Source organism: Lepus europaeus, chromosome 2 (assembly GCF_033115175.1).
Source record: "Lepus europaeus isolate LE1 chromosome 2, mLepTim1.pri, whole genome shotgun sequence".
Lineage (NCBI taxonomy): Eukaryota > Metazoa > Chordata > Mammalia > Lagomorpha > Leporidae > Lepus > Lepus europaeus.
In genome coordinates this window covers 102,793,920-102,816,493 of record NC_084828.1, presented here as the reverse complement: position 1 = coordinate 102,816,493, position 22,574 = coordinate 102,793,920, and the positions used below count along the sequence as shown (strand labels likewise).

Here is a 22,574-nt window from a genome sequence, read left to right as displayed (position 1 = left end):
CACAAGAAGAAAATCCGGACACTGAGCGCTTTTCAAAAACATACTCTCCTGAATTTCCAATTGCTTTTAGGCAGAATTCAGGAATACGGATCAGTCTGCAATACTCCCACAATTATGTGACATCATTCACATCTTTTACATTACCAGCTCAAGCTTCCATCTGTCCAGAGTTAACCCCTTTCCCTCCCAAAGTTTCATCTCATCCTTCACACACCACCACTCAGGGTCAAGACATAATCCTGCAGTTCTGCTTAAAAATCCTTCAATAGGGGCCAGTGTTGCGATGCTATGGATTAAACCACCACCTGCATCCCATATGGGCGCGTTTGTGTCCTGGATGCTCTACTTCTGATCCAGCTCCCTGCTAATGGCCTGGGAAAGCAGTGGAAGATGGCCCAAGTCCTTGGGCCCCTGCACCCATGTGGGAGACCCAAAGGAAGTTCCTGGCTCTTGGTTTTGGCCTGACCCAGCCTCTGTAACTCTGCTTTGCAAATAAATAAAACAAATATTTATTTTATTTATTTGAAATAAATTTATTTAAAATAAAATATTTATTTGAAAGGTAAAGTTACAGGCAGAGAAAGGGAGACAGACAGTTCTCCCAACCACTGGTTCGCTCCCCAAATGACCGCAACAGCCAGAACCGGGCAGATCCGAAGCCAGGAGCTTCTTCCGGTTTCCCATGTGGGTGCAGGGGCCCAAGGACTTGGGCCATCGTCCACTGCTTTCCCAACCCACTAGCAAAGAGCTAGATCAGAAGTGGAGTTGCCAGAATTTGAACAAGTGCCCACATGGAATGCTGGTGCCATAAGTGGGAGGCTTAACCTATTACACCACAGTGCAGATCCCAGTAAAACAAATCTTAAAATAAATAAATAAATAAATAAAAGGGTGAAGGGCGCTGTGATGTAGCAGGTAAAGCAGCCGCCTGCAGTGCCGACATCCTATACGGGTGCCAGTTCAAGTCCCAGCTGCTCCACTTCTGATCCAGCTCTCTGCTATGGCCTGGGAAAGCAGTGGAAGAGGACCCAAGTCCTTGGGCCCCTGTACCCTCGTGGGAGACCCGGAGGAGGCTCCTGGCTCCAGATTGGCACAGCTCCAGCCATTGCGGCCAACTGGGGAGTGAACCAGCAGTTGGAGGACCTCCCTCCCTCTCTCAGTGCCTCTCCTCTGTGTAACTCTTTCAAATAATAAATCTTCAAAAAAAAAAAAAAAAATCCATCACCATCACCCTGTCTCAGAAAGTGTGCAAGTTCTCCAGCACAGCAGTCACTTCACATTTGCCTTTCTTCTTCTTTCTTATCAGTTGCCAGCCTACAATCCATACAGCAGACTTCAACTAGACTATTCACCAGAAAGACCAAGTAGTTTTGGCATGTTTATGCCCCATACCCTCTCTTGGTGTCACATCACTTACATCATTTTTATTGTTATTTAACCTACACAGAATTCTCAATTAGCCAAAAATTATAAGTGTGAATAGAATTTTTTCATAGTGCTTAAACTTTTAACACAATTTCTAAAATATGTATTATGTACAGCAAAAAAATACCTTAAATGCTGAAAAACTGCCTTTGACTTTCAGAAATCATACCATGAAACTAAGGGCATCAAGGCAAAAATATCATTCTCAAACTCGTGTTAGGTGATCTCACCTTTAATTTTCTCTACGGTGAAACTGAAGGCAATAATAAGCACCTGAACTCACAACATTAATGACTAAAATAGAAGTTTCCTTTTCAGATATCTAAAAATATTTTCTTTGAAACTAATTTGTTCAAAATTAAGAAGGTGTTTAAGAAACGCAAATTTTTTATTTTGTTTTTTGTGTTTTTTTTGACAGGCAGAGTGGACAGTGAGAGACAGAGAGAAAGGTCTTCCTTTGCCGTTGGTTCACCCTCCAATGGCAGCTGCGGCTGGCACACCGTGCTGATCCGAAGCCAGGAGCCAGGTGCTTCTCCTGGTCTCCCATGCAGGTGCAGGGCCCAAGCACTTGGGCCATCCTCCACTGCCTTCCCGGGCCACAGCAGAGAGCTGGCCTGGAAGAGGGGCAACCAGGACAGAATCCAGCGCCCCAACCGGGACTAGAACCCTATGTGCCGGTGCCGCAAGGCGGAGGATTAGCCTATTGAGCCACGGCACCGGCCAAAACGCAAACGTTTTAAGAAAAACCAGTTGAGGCTGTGCTGGCACTGTGGCACAGCAGGTTAAGCAGCTGCCTACAGTGCCAGCATCCCATATGAACACCGGTTCAAATCCCAGCTGTTCCACTTCCAATCCAGCTCTCTGCAATGGCCTGGGAAAGCAGTAGAAGATGGACCAAGTCCTTGGCTCCTGGCTCCGGATTGACGCAGCTTCGGCCGTTGCAGCCAATTGGGGAGTGACCCACCGGATGGAAGACCTCTCGCTCTCGCTCTCTTTCAAATAAATAAATCTTTTAAAAGAAAAAAAAAAAAAAAAACAGTTGAGGATGATTGTATTGTATTGTACATTTTCTACGGAAGGTGCTGTTCACACTGAGTTTTTACATTACATATGCAGTGATGGGGTCAAAGTTCAGCAGCTCCAAAGCTGTCTCAGAGACCCAGTCCAGTATTTCAAAGACAAGCAACCCAAATCCAAAAAAAAGAAACATCTTAGGGCACAAATGGCCCCTTCTAAATAGCTATCCATTTTCATATTTTGAGGAGCTGAAGAAGTTTTATTTAAAATAATAAAATGGTGATATATTTAACTGAATTATTTTACTCACTAAAATCATTTATATGTCTGGTTAGGATGAAGGTGGTTATCTTTCTCAGATTAAAATAGCCCCTAACTTTTTATAATGAACCTGATGACAACCTCCTAACAACTGCATCAAATATCAGCTTCCATCAGTTGTAATATTAATGAAAGCTTAAAAAATAATTTTTTCACTATGTTATCTCATTTTGAGAAGACAAATGCATTTAAAAACCCATTGTAGCCATAGACAGTATATTTTCCCATAAAACTGTTTTTTACTTTAAAAATGTATACTGTAGGCAGGCGTTAATGCTACAGCAGGTGAAGCACCTGGATGAAGTCCTGGCTCCTCCGCTTCTAATACAGTGCCCTGTTAATACGCTTGGAGGTGGCAAAGAATGGCCCAAATGCTTGGGCCCAGGCTGCCCGTGTGGGGAAACCCAGACGGAGTTCCTGGCTCCTTGTTTCAGCCTGGCTATTGTAGCCATTTGGGGAGTGAGCCACCCAACAGAAAATCTGTCTGATGTAAATCATTAAATAAACAATAAAAATGGATTCTGCAATTTGTAAACCACAGAAGAGAAACATTACTTCCAGGACAAGCCGCTGACCATTGCAATACCTGCATCCCTTATCAGAGCACTGGCTCAAGCCCCATCAGCTCCACTTCAGACCCAGTTTTCTACTAATGCATTCTGAGAGGCAGAAGATAATAGCTTAAGTACTTGGGTTCCTGCCACCCAGAAGGAGTTTCAAGGCTTCTGGCTTCAGCCTGGCCCAGGCCCGGTGGTCACAGGCATTTAGAGTGTAAACTGGCAGACACACAATCTTAATCTCTCTCAAGTAGAAGAAAAACATCTATATATTAGAAGAAAAAAAAGTGTTACTTCTGGCTAAAAAGGAATTCTAAGTAACATTGTATCTGGGTTAGCCACATAGCTTTCCCAACTATAAAAGGACACACATTTTGCTGGTGCGGGGAGGTGCCTCCCCAGCAGTTCCTTTCTAAGTATTTGGACCACTGCACCCACATGGGAGACCCAGATGAAATTCCAGGCTCCTGGCTTTGGCCTGGCCCAGCCCCAGCCCCAGCCCCAGCCCCAGCTGTTGATGACATTTTGGAAGCAAACTAGCAGATGAAAGATCAGTCGATCTAACTCTGCATATCAAAATTTTATTCCAAATGAAATAAAGAGGTAGTCTGAATTACCTCTTAATTCAAGAACTGACAAGGCATATTTCTACCATCTAAAGAAGGCCAATCTACTACAAGAGAATGAAACCAACCTATATTTAAAAAAAGAAAAAAGAAAAAAGGCAGGGCTAAGAATGGACTACTGGATATAGTCTATTGGGTCTGGTACTGGTTGTTCCTAAACTTCCTGGACTTAAAGCTCTTCTTAGAGTTGAGTTATTCACCCCATTTTCGGATTCCATATGCCAATGAACACTCTATCAAAAACCTGAACTGTGTTTCTAGGATACAACTAAGAACTGTGACATCAACTTTAGGAAGTTGATCATGATTAATCATGATCAACATTACAAATATACATAAAGGTGAACTACAAAATCTCCTGAAGCTGTACTAGGCATCTAGCCCGCTCGTATTATTTTGATGATGAAATATATATCTTTAACCAGAAAAATTAAATGTTAGCTTTTTAAATATTTATTTCATTTATCTGAGGCCAGTGCCGTGGCTCAATAGGCTAATCCTCCGCCTTGCGGCACCGGCACACAGGGTTCTAGTCCCAGTCGGGGCGCCAGATTCTGTCCCGGTTGCCCCTCTTCCAGGCCAGCTCTCTGCTGTGGCCCGGGAGTGCAGTGGAGGATGGCCCAAGTGCTTGGGCCCTGCACCCCATGGGAGATCAGAAGAAGCACCTGGCTCCTGCCTTTGGATCAGCGCGGTGCACCAGCCACAGCGCACCAGGCACTGCGGCCATTGGAGGGTGAACCAATGGCAAAGGAAGACCTTTCTCTCTGTCTCTCTCTCATTGTCCACTCTGCTTGTCAGAAAAAAAAAAAAAATTAAAAAAAATTTTTTTCACTTATCTGAAATGCAGGGCTAGAGATTTTCTACTCACTGGTTCACTTCTAAAATGGCCACAATGGATACGGCTGGGCCAAACCAAAGCCAGGAACCAAAGCCAGGAGCCTAAAATTTCATCCAGGTCTCCATGTTGGTAGCACTTGGGCGAGCTGCCAATGCTTTCCCAGGTGCATTAGCAGGGAGGTGGACTAGAAGTGAAACAGCCAAGACTTAAACCAGTACACATATGGGATGCTGGCACTTCAGGTAGCAGTTTAATCAGCTGAGCCAAGGCTAACTTTTATGACTAGAATAAAGCACATTTTCAGCTTGATTCATGAATCAGCCATTTACCTGTTTTTGTCCAGATTGATTCAAGTACCATTTGTAAGTACATTCCTCAGGAAAATCGGACAACACTCACTTATATCCCTGGGCTTCTAAATGAAAATACTAGTTGAGCAAAACGTTACCTTACCTGACACTCCCCTCAATGCTAACTTTGAAGAAAAAAAAAAAATTATTTGAAGGCACAGTTACATAGAGATAAAGAGAGCTCAGGGAGACATCAGTTTCCATCTGCGGTTCACTCTCCAAATGGCCAAAATGGTCATGGCTGGGCCAGGCAGAAGCCAGGAGCTTCTTCTGGATCCCCCTGTGTGGGTGCAGAGGCCCAAGCACTTCAGCCATCCTCCATTGCTTTCCCAGTTGTTAAATGCTTAATGAATTATTTTCAGTATTCTATGTATTATAAGGATGAACCAGTTTAAAGCTACCAGCTGGTCACGAAAACATTCCTAAGACAACAATTCAATCAAATATTTACTAAGCACCAGAGAAATCCTCTTCTAGGTATCAGAAATTTTTTCCATGAGCTCTCTGAGATACAATCAGAGAGGCAACTTCAGAGACAGGTAAATACAGAGATTAACAGGGTCATGTGTCCGAAAATGCCTGGGAGTGGGCAACTAGCCCTGGGTAACCTCTCTGAGGAGGTGGCAATGAAACCCAGCTGAATGACATAAAAGAACCAAGTACAATGACAATCTCAGAGCAGAGCATGAGACAAAGAACAAAGCAATTAAGAAGGTGAGACAGGGGGCCGGCGCTGTGGCATAGTGGGTAAAGCCACCACCTGCAGTGCCTGTATCCCATATGGGCACCGGTTCAAGTCCCCACTGCTCCACTTCCGATCCAGCTCTTCCCTATGGCCAGGGAAAGCAGCAGAACATGAACATGGCCCAAGTCCTTGGGCCCCTGCACCAATGTGAGAGACTCAAAAGAAGCTTCTGGTTCTGATTGGCCCAGCCCAGCTCTGGACTTGCAGCTATTTGGAGAGTATACCTGAGGGTGGAAGACCTCTCTGTAACTCTGCCTTTCAAATAAATAAATCTTTAAAAAAGAAAGAAGGTGAAACAGGAACAAGCTTGTTCAGTGGGTGTGGAGCTGGTACGGCTGGGCACAGTGAGCAATGGGAAGTAAGATAAGGCTTGTGAGGTGGCTAGAGACCAGATCACATGGGTAAAGGGCAGCTTCACAGGCTAAGGAAAGATCTTTGAATTTTATACTGAATGTGATAAAAAATTCCTTTGAGGAAAGGGAAAGAACAGGAACTGATATTTACAATACATCTTACACAGTGTGAGACAAAACAGCATATATAAATCTTTCTGCTACACATACTATAAAATACATGTTTTAGTGGAAAACTTCAAAGTCACAGGCTTAGAATATCAAGGCTTTAATAGGGGAAAAGCAGGGTTAATGGAGACATTCAAAATTTATGAAATTTAACAACCAAAATGTTAACAAAAATTATCCAGAAAATCCTAAAGAATTACAATAAATATACAACTTTAGGGTGAAAAAAGTTTGAAGATGTAAGGAACAATTGAGGCTGCAGTTACAAACAGTCAAAATGCAGAGGTCAGGGAGAATCACACAACAAGCCTTTCTAATAGCTTGGCCTGCCACACTAAGCCAACACGGACTCATTGGGGTGCTGCCTTCAGTTTCTTCATGTGGTACAAAAGCATAAACAAGGAAACTTTTTAACTTGTACTGGTTCTTTAAAAACATTTATTTATACATATTTATTTATTTGAAAGGCAGAGTGGCAGAGAGGGAGAGAGATGGAGGGGGAGAATAGCGGGAGAGGCAGAAACAGAGACGGAGATGAGTCTTCCATCCACTGGTTTACTCCTCAAATAGCCACAGTGGCAGGGGATCAGAGAGGCCAAAGCCAGGAGACTGGAGCTTTTTATGGGACTCCCCCATGTGGGTGGCAGGTCCTCAAGCCCTTGATACATCCTCAGTTGCTTTCTCAGGAGCATTTACAGAGACCTAGACAGAAACAGAGCACCCAGGGCCCAAACTGGTATGGCTTTTATTCTAACTATATGTATTCTTTTATTCCAATTAAATATTTATATCTGCCATTTTGAGAAGCCAGTAAAATGTATCTTCAGTTTCCCAAGGAATACAGCAAAAGATGCAGAATTTATCCTCTAACTTAACCTGAACATTCACCCTCCACTATCCACACTGGCAATATACCCTTCAGAGTGCTTCAAACCATGACCTTTAATTTATCCCATGTGCATTCACATTCATCATAATCTTTATCAAAAGTCCACTAGTGTGCCGTTATGCATTTCCAGTCAAAACAAAACAAAAAAACCAGCCAGCTGTCCTGTCACTACCAGTTCTCTTTTAAGACACTTCCAGGGGCTGGCACTGTGGCGTAGCAGGTAAGGCCACCACCTGCAATGCCAGCATCCCATATGGGCACCGGTTCAAGTCCCAGCTGCTCCACTTCTGATCTAGCTCTGCTGTGGCCTGGGAAAGCAGAAGATGGCCCAAGTCCTTAGGCCCCTGTACCCATGTGGAAGACCTACTAGAGGAAGCTCCTGACTTCGGATTGGCACAGCTCCAGCCACTGTGGCCAACTGGAGAGTGAATCACTGGATGGAAGACCTCTCTCTGCCTCTCTAACTCTGACTTTCAAATAAATAAATAAATCTTAAAAAAAAAAAGACACTTCTATGTTGATCTGTCAGACAAAGAGACCGACCAACCAATGTATACCAGCAAAACATACAACAGTCATCTGGAAGAAAATGTAAGAAAGGCAAATGACATTTGACGAAATAAGGCAACTTAATTCACCAGAGCACCTGACCCCAAAAAAGTAAACAAACCAGTTAGAGGCCAACATATTAGAAAACACACCCACAGACAGACAGCAGAGAGCATAGAAATACAGATCAAGCAATCAACTTGAACAGCACTCCTTGTAGACAAGTAAACAAACTGTGTTTAAAAAAAAGGAAAAGCCTATCAGATAAAGGCACAAATAACAGAATCAACTCTACCAAGAACCTACATTCCCAATCTATACTCCAAATACCCACTGTCTCAGACAGTCCTGGACATTTTCATCAATAGCTACAAGTAGACGATGTTGCCCCAGCTCACCATGACAACTCAGTGTTACCATCATCTATCTTTTTCCCCCTCTGATTCTGAACCTCCTACTCTATCTTCCAAGTTTGTCCCACTTACCATCATCAAATGAAAACTAACACCACTTCCAGCCTATACTCAATAATACAGACACAGGAAAAAAGTACAAGATGGTCCCATTCTAGACTGTGGACTGCAGATCAGGAGAGATCCAATCTGGACCACAGAAACACTTGTTCAGCGAAGTCTGGTTTACAGAGACAAAGGGCATGGAGGCCTGAGGCAAAGTTACAAAGGGAAAGCATCAGTAAGTGTATGGAACAGAGAAGGCACACTAAGATCAAGAACCAAGACTAAAGGCCAAGGCTTTTAACAAGAATGACATACCAGTATCAAGTAGGGGTTCAAAGGATACAGGAAGACTAAGGAAAAGTACTAGAGTGAGTACCTGAGTTATCAGGAACAAGTGGTCAAGTCCACATATGCACAAGCCCCAAATCAGGCTCAACTACTAATGTCAAGTCAAGATCTGTTTCGTTTACCCAGCTTTTGAGCATATTCCTATCTCTCTGACCAAGTCTGTGCTGTTCCAAAGCCAGAGAGTCTACAGATGCCAGAAACTGCTACACAGGATGTCAGATTATTCCAACAGACTCTCACAATCTTACAGCACAAACACAATGAATCCATGAAGCCGGATGGACCTCTCTTCTAGTTTTACATACAGGACTCACTCTCAAGACTGTATTGTACTAGGAAACCTGTATCTCAATTAATGAGCCTTGTGGATTCAACTCAACATGAACAGAAAGTATACAGTGTGCAAGGCCAAAGCGCTGTACCAGGCACTGAGAATAAAAATGGTGGGAGCCAACAAGGAAGACCCTGCCTAATGAGGTGTGAGTCAATCAATAGATCAATCCAGGGAGACGTCTGTGTTAGTAACAGACAACTAGTAGTGACACAGGCCAGAATGTCAACTTTATAATTTATTTGAAAGATTTACACAGAGAGAGGAGAGACTGGGGGACAGGGGGGCTTCCATCCACTGGCTCACTCCCCAATTGGCCACAGTGGTCGGAGCTGTACTGATCCGAAGCCAGGAGCCAGGAGTTTCTTCCAGGTCTCCCACCTGGGCTCAGGAGCCCAAGGACTTGGGCCATCTTCTTCTATGGCTCTCTCAGGCCATAGCAGAGAGCTAGATCAGAAGTGGTGCAGCCAGGACACGAACCGGTGCCCATATGGGATGCCGGCACTGCAGGCAGTGGCTTTACCCACTATGCCACAGCGCCAGCCCAGAATGTCAATTTTTAAAGACTAACATGGAGGCCGGCGCCGCAGCTCAATAGGCTAATCCTCCGCCTTGCGGCGCCGGCACACAGGGTTCTAGTCCCGGTCGGGGCACCGATCCTGTCCCGGTTGCCCCTCTTCCAGGCCAGCTCTCTGCTGTGGCCCGGGAGTGCAGTGGAGGATGGCCCAAGTGCTTGGGCCCTGCACCCCATGGGAGACCAGGAGAAGCACCTGGCTCCTGGCTTCGGATCAGCGCGGTGCGCCGGCCGCAGCGCGCCTACCGCAGTGGCCATTGGAGGGTGAATCAATGGCAAAGGAAGACCTTTCTCTCTGTCTCTCTCTCACTGTCCACTCTGCCTGTCAAAAAAAAAAAAGACTAACATGGAAAGAGGCTTAATCTTCAAACAGTCCAAAATCATACAGCCAACATGTTGTGCATGTTGATTTTTATGCAAAACAACCATGCAAAAGTTTCCTTGAATGGGATATAAGAAACAATAAGATATAATGCTCATTCCTAGTATTAATTACTGCCCTTTATTAGAAGCATTGAAGGTTCTTATCCAGAGGTGTTTGCACATTATCCCTCTAAAAACTTATATTTACATTATTAACAACCAAAACTCACTATGGTTTGTGTCTTACTTACAAAGTGTACCTTATAAAACTAGAATATAAGAACAGAAAACTGTCTAAAGACATATAACACCAATAAACGTGACTTACCAATGCTCTATCATTCAGGATGTCAACTCGTTTCCTAATTGATTCTAAAGTCATAAAAGTAGAAAACTGTAATTCTGTATTTCTTCGATCCATTATTTTCTAAACTCATTTAATAATAAAATTGGGGCTAGTGCTGTGGCATAATGGGTTAAAGTCCCAGCTCACAGTGCCAGTATTCCATATGGATGCTGATTTGAGTCCCTGGCTGCTCCACTTCTGATCTAGCACTCTGCTAATGCATCTGGGGAAGCAGTGGGCCCAGGCAACCACAGTGGAGACCCTGGGGAAGCTCATGGCTTCGGCCTGGCACAGTCCCAGTCATTACTACCACTTGGGGAGTGAACCTGCAGATGGAAGACCTCTCTAACTCTGCCTTTCAAATGAAAAATAAAATCATGTTAAAACACAGAATCAAAAGGTTTATAAAAGCATTTTTCTAAATGAAAAATAAGAGTACAGAAAATAAGTGTATATTCAGTATTATAGCAAGTATCAATTCCTAAAGTCTTTTTCAGTTATTTTGGTACGTATACATAGTCTGTCTTGTGTCATATATTAGTAAGAGTCCTCGTCAGTGTCCACATGAATATAATTTGTGTATCTAAAATGACTGTTCCAACAAGTAGTCCAAGAAGCATCACTGTTTGATCTCTTATGGACTGGAAAAAAAAGGAAATTCCATTCCAGAAAGCAAAGAGATTGTTAAGAAAAGCTGCAACCTTTGTTTCTGCTGAAACATCCTATCATGATATAACCAAATTCAATGTAAAATACTACTGAGAACCATAGGACATACACTCAGTCTTGAGCAGGGGTGCAGAACCCTTTTTCCTGCCAAGGGCCTTTTGGATATTTTAAATATCATTCACGGAGGCCAGTTCCATGGCACAGGTTAATCCTCCACCTGCAGTGCCAGCATCCCATATGGGCAGCAGTTCTAGTCCCGGCTGCCCTTCTTCCAATCCAGCTCTCTGCCATGGCCTGGGAAAGCAGTGGAAGATGGCCCAAGTCCTTGCGTCCCTGCACCCACATGGGAGACCAGGAAGAAGCACCTGGCTCCTGGCTTCGGATCGGTGCAGCTCCAGCTGTTGCGGCCAATTGGGGAGTGAACCAGCAGATGGAAGACCTTTTCTCTGTCTCTCCCTCTCACTGTCTGTAATTCTACCTCTCAAACAAATATCTTTAAATACACACACACACACACACACACATATATATATATATATATCTCTCTCATTCACAGGCAATACAAAATTACCAACTTAAAAATTAGCCTGCTATGGATTTATTAAATTTCTAGTCCCAGTTGCCTTGACACGGCCTCATATAGCCCACAGGTCAGATGTTCTCTCCCCTGGTCTAGAGAGAGTTATAAACCTGTAGTCAGCAACTGCAGTCTAGCTCTCTGATTGGGAAATTTTAACCATCCCATCTCTGCACTTACCACAGTAGCTGCAACTGATTTACAGAAAAGGGGGGAGGGTGTCACTTTACTCTAACAGAGGTCACCAGGTAGAGGAGAATTCACTGAGTACTCCCTATGTGCAGGCCCTTTGGGTAACTGCTTTACATGTACATGTACTCCTACTTTAGTCCTCACAAGTGTTCTATAAAGAAAGTATTAATTATCCCTTATCCCCCGCCCCCCATTTTTTAGGTGGAAATCAACTGGAACGGTCATGCAATTTCCAAAAGACATACACTAATACGACAGGATTCATACCAGGCATGCATGCTGCTAGCTCCTCACCACAGACAGTAACTTCTAAAGTTCACTGAACCATGAATCCCATCCCCACTCCTGTTTGCTGAGAGGAGGGCCACTGCTTTCAGGGAAGGCTTTGTGTCAAGTGGCAGTAAAGAATTTAATGCACAAAAACCAATGTTACATTTCTCTAAGGTTGCCCCAGCCAAAGTTGAAAATGATGAGCACAACTAAAAGAAAAGTTGCTTTAGAGGGAAACTAAATAGCCAATGAAAAATTACAAGTGACACCAATTGCAACCAAAAATAGAATCCAATGTATCTGTCTCTTTGAAGTTGGTAACACATACATCTAAGTTCACAAGTCATGGTGAGATCTGTGCAATATCACTGTTACTGGTTTCTCAGGTACTTTCTAGCGTGCCAACACACATACATACTCCTAAATACACCCATACTCATACATACTCTAACTTGGGTCGTCACTCCTACTCTAACTTGGGTCCTCACTCCTCTCCCACTACTAGGTCCACAAATCCCACTGTACCAAAGACTATCATAACTATTAAATATCAACAACTTAACTATGAGGACTCCAATTTTCACCTGATCCCCAAACACCTGGCAAAACAATACTTTTTAAATAAAACACTTAAGTATTTCTGGGTATCCAAATCCCCTTTTAAAGTGTGCAATGAATTGATCTCTAACCATCAAGCTTGTATAGAACTCAAAACTACCAGTTCACCACTTATTTGATGGCCCAGTCATGAAACATGAAACAATCAATACTCTTTAATCAAACAAGCACTCTAATTCTATCAAGAAAAATCTGAGAAAAATAAGCACTAACAAAAACATACACAGTTCTAGATCTTTAAGAGCTGACTCAAAAGTACTGAAATTAACAATTCTCTTGGCTGTCTAAGCTGAAATAGAAGATTAAAAATTCTTAACATGGGGCTGGCACTCTAGCGCAGCAGGTTAAAGCCCTGGACTAAAGCGCCAGCATCCCAAATGGGCACCGGTTCTAGTCCCAGCTGCTCCTTTTCCGATCCAGCTCTCTGCTATGGCCTGGGAAAGCAGTTGAAGATGGCTCAAGTCCTTTGGCCCCTGCACCCATGTGGGTGACCTGGAAGAAGCTCCTGGCTCCGGATTGGCGCAGTTCCGGCTGTTGGGGTCATCTGGGGAAGTGAACCAGCGGATGAAAGACCTCTCTGTGTTGCTCTCTCTCTGTAACTCTTTCAAATAAGTAAAATAAATTTTAAAAAATTAGCACATCTTTTCCCTATTCAGCCATCTTGGAATTGAATGTTTAAAAAAAAATTCTTAACATGTTTTGATCTTGCACACTTTTCAAAACAACATCAACATACTCACAATTCAAAAGATTATACATGAAAATAAGTCATCCCACATCCGACCACATGATCTGACCACCCTAACCCCTTCCCAACAACACTGTTACTGGTTTCTCAGGTACTTTCTAGCGTGCCAACATGCATACATACTCCTAAATACACTCATACTCAAATATAACTCTAACTTGGGTCCTCACTCCTCTCCCAGTACTATAAAACAGCAGCAGACCATTCAGGATTCTCTGCCCTTTTGTTTCTTCATTTAGACACACATTTGATAAGACCTTTTAAATATTAACAAGAAAGCCATAAACACCAAATCTAAAAGACATCCCTTATCAGGTGTCAAAAGTGGTGACCTCTGCTGGCAGAACATAAGTCCAAGCTTAAAGATGCTATCCTGATGAGGGCCTGTTTCTGTTCTGTTTGTTTCTTGAGTTTTTTGCACAATGGGAAAACTGGGGCTGGCACTGGGGCTGATGCTGTGGTGTAGCAGACTAAACAGCTGCCTACAGTGCCAATATCCATGGGTGCCAGTCCCAGCCACTCCACTTTCAGTCCAGTTCCCTGCTGATGATGCACCTGGGAAAGCAGCAGAAGATGGCCCAAGTCCTTGGGCCTCTGCACCCAAGCGGCACACTCAGAAGACGCTCCTGGCTCCAGGCTTCAGCCTGGCCCAGCTGTGGTAGTTGCAGCCATTTGGGGAGTGAACCAGTGGCACATTAGAAGGGAGCTGGACAGGAAGTAGAGTAGCCAAGAATCTAACCAGCAGCACCCATATGGGATGCCAACAGAGCAGGCAGTGGCTTAACCCACTATGTCACTGCACAGGCCCCTGGTCTAAAGTTCAAAATGCTCCAAAATCCAAAACGATTTTGAACATCAAAATGAGGCCACAGATGGAAAATTCCACACCTGACTTCATAGGACAGGTTGCAGCCAAAACACAAATGTATTAAAAATACTGTATAAAGGGGCCACCTCTTGAGAGGACCACATTCCACAATGGGAGTTCAAGTTGCAGCTAATCTACTTCTGATCCAGTTCCTTGCTGGAGTGACTGCAAGGGCGGCAAAGAATGGCCCAAGTACTTGGACTCCTGCCACCCATGTGGTAGTTCTCTATGGAGTCCCTGACCCCTGGCTTCAGTCTGGCCCAGCCCTGGCCGTTGCAGCCATTTGGGGAACAAACTGGTGGATGGAAGATCTGTGTCTCTCCCTTTCTCTCTGTCACTGTGCCCTTCAATAGATAAAAAATTTTAAATAATACTGCATAAAATTACCTTCAGGTTATTTGTATAGAGTCTATCTTCAACAAATGAATTTTGCATTTACACCTGGGTCCCCCCCAAAGATATCTCAATATGCAAAAGCAAATAATCTCAAATTTGAGAAAATCCAAAATCCAAAAACTAAACTAGTCTGAAGAATACAGCACAACGGATACTCAACCTCTGTAACAAGATTAAAAAAAAAAGCATCAAATTAATGTGACACAACTCCTAACTAGACTAGGTTTTCCCCAGGTACTGTGGCCACTATTCCAGAAGTGAATAAAACTAACCATTTCTATTTAGTCCTAAGAAACGACTCCTTTATCACCACTGGCAGCATTAAAAGTCATATGAATGGCTGAGGGGCCAGAGCTGCAAGTAGAGCAGCTGCCTGCAGAGCCAGCATCCCATGTGGGTGCCGGTGCGAGTCCTGGCTGCTCCACTTCCAATCCAGCTCTCTACTGTGGCCGGGGAAGGCAGTGGAGGATGGCCCAAGTCCTTGGGCCCCTGCACCTGCGTGGGAGAACCAGAAGAACCTTCCGACTCCTGGCTTCAGATCAGCTCCAGCAGTTGCGGCCATCAGGGGAATGAACCAGTGGATGGAAGACTCTGCCTCTGCCTCTCAGTAACTCTGCCTTTCAAATAAATAAGTAAATCTTAAAAAAATTAAAAATTTTTTTCCAGAAAATGAATGGGTGAATACAACCACAATGCACAAAAGCCTTGAAGGCCTCACTCAAGCAGAAGATTCTGCCCCACAACAGAACAGGACAGTCACTGGTCTCACTTTAACATAGGCCCTTGCCATTTGAAACACAAAATGGTTATTATCTGAACTCTTGATGCAAACCTGCAAACTTTTCCAAATATAACAAGGAAAAGATTGTTTCCTTCATAAAACATAACATTAAGTTGGTATAACCTTGTGCCCATATCTACAAAACAATCATCAGGGAGTTTGTAAAATTCATCAATCTTGACTCAGGGTGGTCAGAAAAGGCCCCATGGAAGAAGCAGAACTTCAACTAGGCTTTAAAAAAAAAAAAAAAAAAACACTCAGAACAAACAGCAAAAGCACTGAAGTAATGAGTATGGCAAAACTGTAGTATTTGGGAGGCAGGCAAGAATCCCAGTTGGACAAGAGTGGGAAATAAAGCTGAATATGTAAAAATGGAGCCTTCAAAGCCAGACTGAAGCGTATGAACCCAATCCAGTTGGCAAAGTGAATCCATTATGGGTTCTCCAGCAGGGGAGCTGACATGATGAAACCAGTATTTTACATAAATTACACTATCAGTAGTTACAGAAGATAGTATGGAGAAGAAAGGTTGCTCAGGGCAACCAACTAGAAAATCAACGTAATAATCCCAACCTTAAAAACCAATCATTCATTCATTCACTGCGAAGACTGCAGACCACTACCTAAGAAATGCAGCCTAGGAGTCCACCTGTGCCTGAACCCCAGCTCTGCCTCTTAACTGCCTGAACCTGGATCTCCTCGCTGTTAAATTCAGGCTATCAGTCACTCAAACTGTCACAAGCACTTCTCAAAGCACCTGAATAGTACTGACACAGAGAACTTTGTTAGTAGCAAACATTAACTGCTAAATTAGGACAGGTTAAAAAAATGGAAAATGAAAATAAGACATGGCTCACAGAATCTCAGAGGAACATAATTTCCAAGGAGAACCATCTTGACAGCAGTTGAAAATATAGAAGAAAAACTCAGGTGAACTGGCAAGGCTACAGGAAAAAAGAAAAACAACCTACTTGAAGTAATCTTCCAGCCTCCCTCCTCCCGCAAAGAGATCCCCTTCTATTTAAAAAGAGTTGGGAAGCGCTTTAAAGGGCACTAGGAGATTTTAAAGGTCCAAGCCCAAGGGACAGAAGAACCACAACAAAGGAATGCCAAAAATCCACCACTGAACCCACAACAAACATGTAACTTGATATCACTCCCATTAAGTGTTAAAATTCAATCTAATTCTTCCTGGTGTGTGTAAGCCTGAAATCACAACTTTTGAGAGTAAATTGCTAAGTTTGTTTCAAATAAGTTTCCCAGGAACTAAAGAAAAATAGCTGCTAAATGTTTCCTACGACATTATGCCCCCACTAACATAAACAACAAGCAAATAAAATGTTAATACAGGAAAAAAAAATGCTTCAAAAACCAAAGCCAGCAGCAGCAGCTGACAGGATAGTGCTCAGTTTGTCAATCTGGGTTCTAAACACCTTATATATATTACCTTAAAGTCAACTCTACAAAGTTGACTGTTCCCTTAGATGAAGAAACTAAAACACAGCAGGAATTTCTATCCCAAACCAAGTGAGGGACGGAGCCACAAAAACATTAATGACTTTTCTTGCATTGGTTTTCAAAATACACACTGAGGTTGGTTAAGCCTACTTTTACTTTTCCTTAATTGTAAGCAGCAAACGTGTTCTTAATGCTGTTGGCAGTATTTGAGAGGCTACTTCACTGATGCCAATCTTAAAGTAGGAAATAACAGCAGGTGACTAGATTGCATATTACCTAACACTGCTAGGAAATTAAACACAATGACATGCATCCCATGAATTTCATTTGTCCATGCAATCACTTGATCCAGTTAGCAGAAATTCCTAACTTGATTAGAAACGTAAGTTTTTAAGGATATCTACGGATCAAAATAGCTGGGAAAATCTGGTACAGACCTAGCCATCTACAAAGACGACTGACCAGGAGTAAGCCAGACCTAGGTTTAAATCCTACTGCATCATTTGAACAGCATGTGGCCTTGAACAAGCGAATCAACTTCCTTGCACCTCTCCACTTCATCTTGCACAATAACAGCGAACACTCCCCACCTAATAGGATCAGCCTCAAGTATAAATACAGAAAGCACCTCCCATCTCCTAGAGGACTTTCATTGGGCTCTTAGGTGAGTCCCATCCCAAAGACAGGAGATGTCACATCTCTCCAGCCATAGCTCTCTCACAAAGCCTTCCTCCTTTGTTGATTTCAACTTTCTGTGGTTAGTGGGGCAGGATTACCACCAGGTGGTCTGCAAACTGAACAATACTTTTTCCTATACTCTTACTGCATAGCCCTAGGGTCCCAGGGCTTCTCTACTATGGGAATGTTTGAGTGCATAAAAATGCAGGTCTCAAGTTAGCTGCCCTCTTAATTTTTTTTTTTTCATTTCTGTGACTTTACACTGTAAATGTTATTTGTGAAACAAACTCACATCTATGAGAAAAACAAAGTCCCAGACAGTACCAGTGTTTCTGCCACCCCCTCCCCTGACTTCCTGGGGTTCACATTCTTCACTACTCTGTTTACATAAATAACTGCGAAATTGAACAAGTACAAATTATCTTGACTAACTTCATCAAAATGTGTTGAGTCAGAAATCCTTTGTAGTAACACTGTTAAAAGAAGTTGTGGAAGGGGGATTCCTTTGTCAGCTACTCATCCGACAAGACCACCTTTATGCTGCATTGCTATATACGAACTGATGTATTTATTCAACAGGTTGACATGCAGAAGAGCCGTTAATTACATCTCCTTTTATCAGGAACCCCTATGTTTACGTTCGGCATCTGCCTTTGTGCAAAGCTTGAAAAGCTCCCAGTGCACAGGAAGCAGTTACTTCTTACTCTTGCTGGACGGATAGCATGGTAATCACCCAAAAAGCTTAATTAGGTGTTGAGAACCCAATATCAAAGAGATTCCTGGACCTATGTAAAAAATTATTAAAATGTTTTTAACACTTCCATGATGCAACCGATGCAAAAATACCATCTCCACAAGGGGCCACTCCATTTACCACCAGCGTCTCCCATGTTAATAACCAAAGCTGACATCTGTTAAAAGAAAATGTCTTACAAACTGCCGGTGAGCTTGGCAACAATTTTTAAGACACTAACAAGCCACTTGAGTCCATTCTCACAAGAAGAAAAACTTTTTCCATGCACATATTGTTTTCATCCCCCATAGAGTGTAGTACTTTCTCCTACACAGGACTGATTCTAACTACTTCAAACGGGGGAAAAAAAATTGGCACTTACTTGTAACTCTAATGATTGCAATTACATACATCACAGGCCAGCAAAACTCAAAACAAAAAATTGAGACTCCAAACAAGCAGGAAAAACTCCATTTATGAGCAAAAAGTATAAACACACATCACATGCCTAATGGCTCTCAAGCCTATTTTCTTTCTGCTGCCCCTCCCCCATAGGTAAGTGCTAACTATTTCTAGAACTCTCAATGACAATTTGGGAAGCTTGCCATCAACTCCCATGATACAATCCAACATTCACGATGTTTTCATGGAGACAAAGCTGCCCTACTTCTCCAGACTATAAACTTATTAAAACGGTGAGAACACGCAGTTCCAGAAAGTCAAGATTACTAAAATACACCAGTGTAACATGGGTCTCATTTAACAAAAAATGAAAAATGAATCACATTGCGAAACCCCCCCCAAAAAAAGTCACTCACTGTCTTCACCGTGTAACCAGGATATTTACTTCAAGTTGTTTTAGGCTAAGAGGCTAAAAACACCACGAGGCCCTTATGGTCTCCAAACTGGAGGAGGGCTCTTCAGGAAAAAAAAAAAAAAAAAAAAGGAGGAGGAAGATGATTACTTAATGATGGAGGGGGAGGGGAAGGAGCCTCCAGTCTAAAAACCTAGAACTAAAAATAACCCACCATATTTTATTAACAAGATGTTTAGATGAGCATAAGGTTCTTGTTTGGAAAACAAGAAAGCCAACAGTAGTAAACTTCCCTAACTCGACTGCAAAGCGCATAGGTACTAAAACTCTTAACCTCTGGGTCCTGCACAGTCCAAGTAAGATCTCAAGCAAACTCCAGCCGCCGAGAAAATCCGACTTTTAACTAGGCTGCAACACTTCTCTCTCAGACTCACCCATTATTTTTACCAATTGTCGGATAACCTAACAAAGAGAGCATTTTTTTTTTTAAAGCCACGACGACCCAAGTTTTCCATGAAACACACCATTTTCACAGGCTGAACTGAATCCCGGTCGCCACTGCAAGGCGATGCCCGCTTCACCAAATTAGGAACTTCCAAAAAAACGCCGAACACGTTACCACACGCATGGCTTCCCTCGGGCTGCCACCGTGAAGATTAATATTTCACTTCAAGAAAAAGTCTTGTTTTCTGTTCAAAAAAAAAAAAAAAAAAAACCGACCTCGCCTGCAAAGAGGAAGTTCCCGAGAAACCACCCTCTCACAACGTGGCCTCTCCACTGTCAGAAAACACTGGCACTCGGTGCCACCCGAAACTTACCAGGAAGCTGGCAACAACTTTGCCAATTCTACACTTCTGAACCCAACTTCAAAGGGGCTCCACCACACAGCTCCCGCCGCCGGTGGGAAGCACCAAGTGACCAACCACCGCGTCCCGGAGCGAGGCCCTGCGGCCGCCCGCCCCTCCCCCAGCCGCCGGCGCCCCCGCCCCGGACGCGCGGCCCCAACGACCGTCCGCAGCCCCCCGCACGCCGGCCGGGGGCTCGGGCCGCGCCCGCCCGGGGGAGCCGCTTCCCATGGCTGCCTGGGCTGCCTCACAAAAATCGCGTGCACCGAGAGGAGCCGTCTCCTCGGCTAAAAATAGGCTATAAAGGAGTCGGCCTCATGATGGCTCCTTGATTCAATTTGCTGCAAATTCTTTCCTCAAAGCCTCCCCCCACCCGGCGCGCGCACACACACATACATACACACACACATACACACACACATACACACAAAAAGGGGGTGTCGGTGCACGGAGGGGGAAGGGGCCAGCAGGCCCGGGTGCCCATTTTCGGGGCCAACGACAACATAATTAGGGTGAGGATCCCCCCCCCGAGACCCAGAGAGGGTGGGGGGGTGGGCAGGCACGTGAGCATTTCCAAGGCGCCCGAGGGAGCCAAGGCGGGGGGATGGGGCACCCTAAATGCCCTCCCTCCCCTCCCCCACCCGAGCCCCAGCTCCCCCAAGGGCCCAGTGGAAAAACGCATGTTCCCCCCAGCGCCCATCCCCCCGCGGCCCGGCGCCCCCCGGCCGCCTCCGGCCCGCGGCCCCCCGCCCGGCCCGCGGCCGCCCCCACTCAGGGGTCGGGCCCCCGGCGCTTACCTGGAAACGGTGGCCTCCAACGCCGCTCCCCCCCTCCCGGGAATGGAGGCACAAGGAAACTCCCCTCGTCGCCGCCGCCGCCGCCGCCGCCGCCGCCGCCGCCGCCACCGCCTCCAACCACCCCCAAAATAACCCCTCCGGGGGGTGAGAGGCAATTATAACCCCGGCGAGCGCGGGGCGCGGGGGATGGGCGCCGGCGGGCGGGGGCGGGGAGCGCGGCGCGGGTCCCCAGGTGGCGAGCGGAGGTGCTCCCGCCGCGGGGGGAGGGGCGGGGGCGCACGCGGCCGGCGGCGGGGGGAGGCGGCGCGCGGGGGAAGGGCGCGAGCGGGGAGAGGAATTGAGGCAGAAGGTAAAAGCTGTTACTAAGGGAAAGAGCCAAACGGTTCGGAGCAGCCAACGGCTCAGACACTCAACACTGGGGAGAGAGGAATGGGGACCAGCCAGGCACAAATGAGCTCGCGAGGCCCGCGGCGGCGGCGGCGGCGGCGGCGGCGGCCGCGCAGCAAAACAAACCCGAGCGGCCTGCGCCGGGCGGGCGGGCGGGCGGGCGCGCGGGGGAGGGGCCGGGGGGAGGGGCGCGGGGAAGCGGCGCTGGGGGGCGGGGGGGCGTCCGCGGGCCGCGCTCCTCTCCCTCCCGGCTCTCGGCGGCGGCGGCGGCGCTGGGGGCTGGGCGAGCGCGGCGCATTCTTTTAAAAAAGAAAGCCGGCCCCGCGGGCGCTCGGAGGCGCCTCCGGGCGCGGGCGGCCCCGCCCCGCCCCCACGCCGCGCTCGGCTCGGCTGAGGGCCGCCGGGTGGAGGCCGCGCGGCGGGGCCGGGGCGCGCACGCGGTGGGCATGTGCGGCAGCGCGGCGCAGGCCTCGTGCGGACCTTAGCTGAGGAAGGGCTCGCTCGGGCGCACACCTTTGTGTGCGTCAGTGCGTCTGTTTCTGGGCAGCGTACCTGGACAGGGGCTCTAAGCTGTGAGAAGCGGTTTTCCGAGCGGAATCCGGAGCGCGGGCTCTGCAGAGCGCACAGACGCACACCGGGAGGGGTTTCTGGCACGAAGCACAGGGCTGTGATGGCAGTGGCTGTGCCCAAGTGGCCTGGGAGTCAAGCACATGGTGGTATTGATCATCTGGTGGGCCCGTGGCAGAGGTTGGGTCCATCAGCTCGCATTGCACGAGTATAGAATCACGCTGCCCGGTGTTTACTAAATCTGTGCCTCCACCGCAGCCTGCACGGTGCAAGTTCAGGCCCTGCGCGCACTCGGTGCGTGTGTGCTGTGGCGCATCAGAGGCGGCGATCGAACTGGAACTGAGGCGGCTGATACCGCGATAATAGCATGGAGGCAGGGAGTGCGGCGGGCTCTTTTTGAAAAGGGAGGCACCTCGCCGCTATGAAAGCCAGCGTGGTGTTCATCTTTCAGAGACTCTGAGAAAACAGGCCTGGGAGGTGCTCTTAGACCTCAGTATAAGCCGAGGACATGAAAAGCAACCACCCTAGTGATGTTAAAAAAAAAAAAAAAGACTTCAAACTTTTTTGTTATGCTCCAGTATTACTGCCTTCAAAGTAAAATAATATTTTTGCAACCGCCTGGGGGGGGGGGGAGGATTCTGTTTTCATAATTTCATCTCAGTATTTGGAAATAGGTGTAGTCTTTTGAAAGCCACAGTCTTTTCCTCTCAGTATCAGAGCTAAATATTTCTGTCTCTCTCCCTCCTTCCCCACACGCACAAAGTAGTATTTGAAGTCACTTTGACCAGTGTGGACTCCGGGTGGCCTCATAGGCTCCGTGATGAGTCAGGTGCTTTTCTGGCGAAGGTCAAGGTCTCTCCCCTGGTGAGCCCTTGCTGCGGGGAGCAGCCAGAGGCCTTTGGTCAAGGACACAGGCGG

At 45.8% G+C, this 22,574-nt stretch overlaps 1 protein-coding gene across 7 annotated transcripts in view; it reads right to left on the bottom strand.

The window, feature by feature from the left end:
• TBL1XR1 (TBL1X/Y related 1) overlaps positions 1-21,666 on the bottom strand; it is a 182,632-nt gene extending 160,966 nt beyond the window's left edge. For 2 of the 7 annotated variants that reach the window (XM_062211640.1, XM_062211670.1), the window contains exon 1: positions 19,879-19,997. The gene's annotated coding sequence lies outside the window, so the exon portion shown is untranslated. Of the gene's footprint in view, positions 1-19,584; positions 19,683-19,878; positions 19,998-20,702; positions 20,891-21,641 lie in introns of those variants that run through there. The other 5 variants (XM_062211667.1, XM_062211671.1, XM_062211650.1 and 2 more) reach the window with 5 other exon arrangements.
• Between the last annotated feature and the right edge of the window lie 908 nt (positions 21,667-22,574).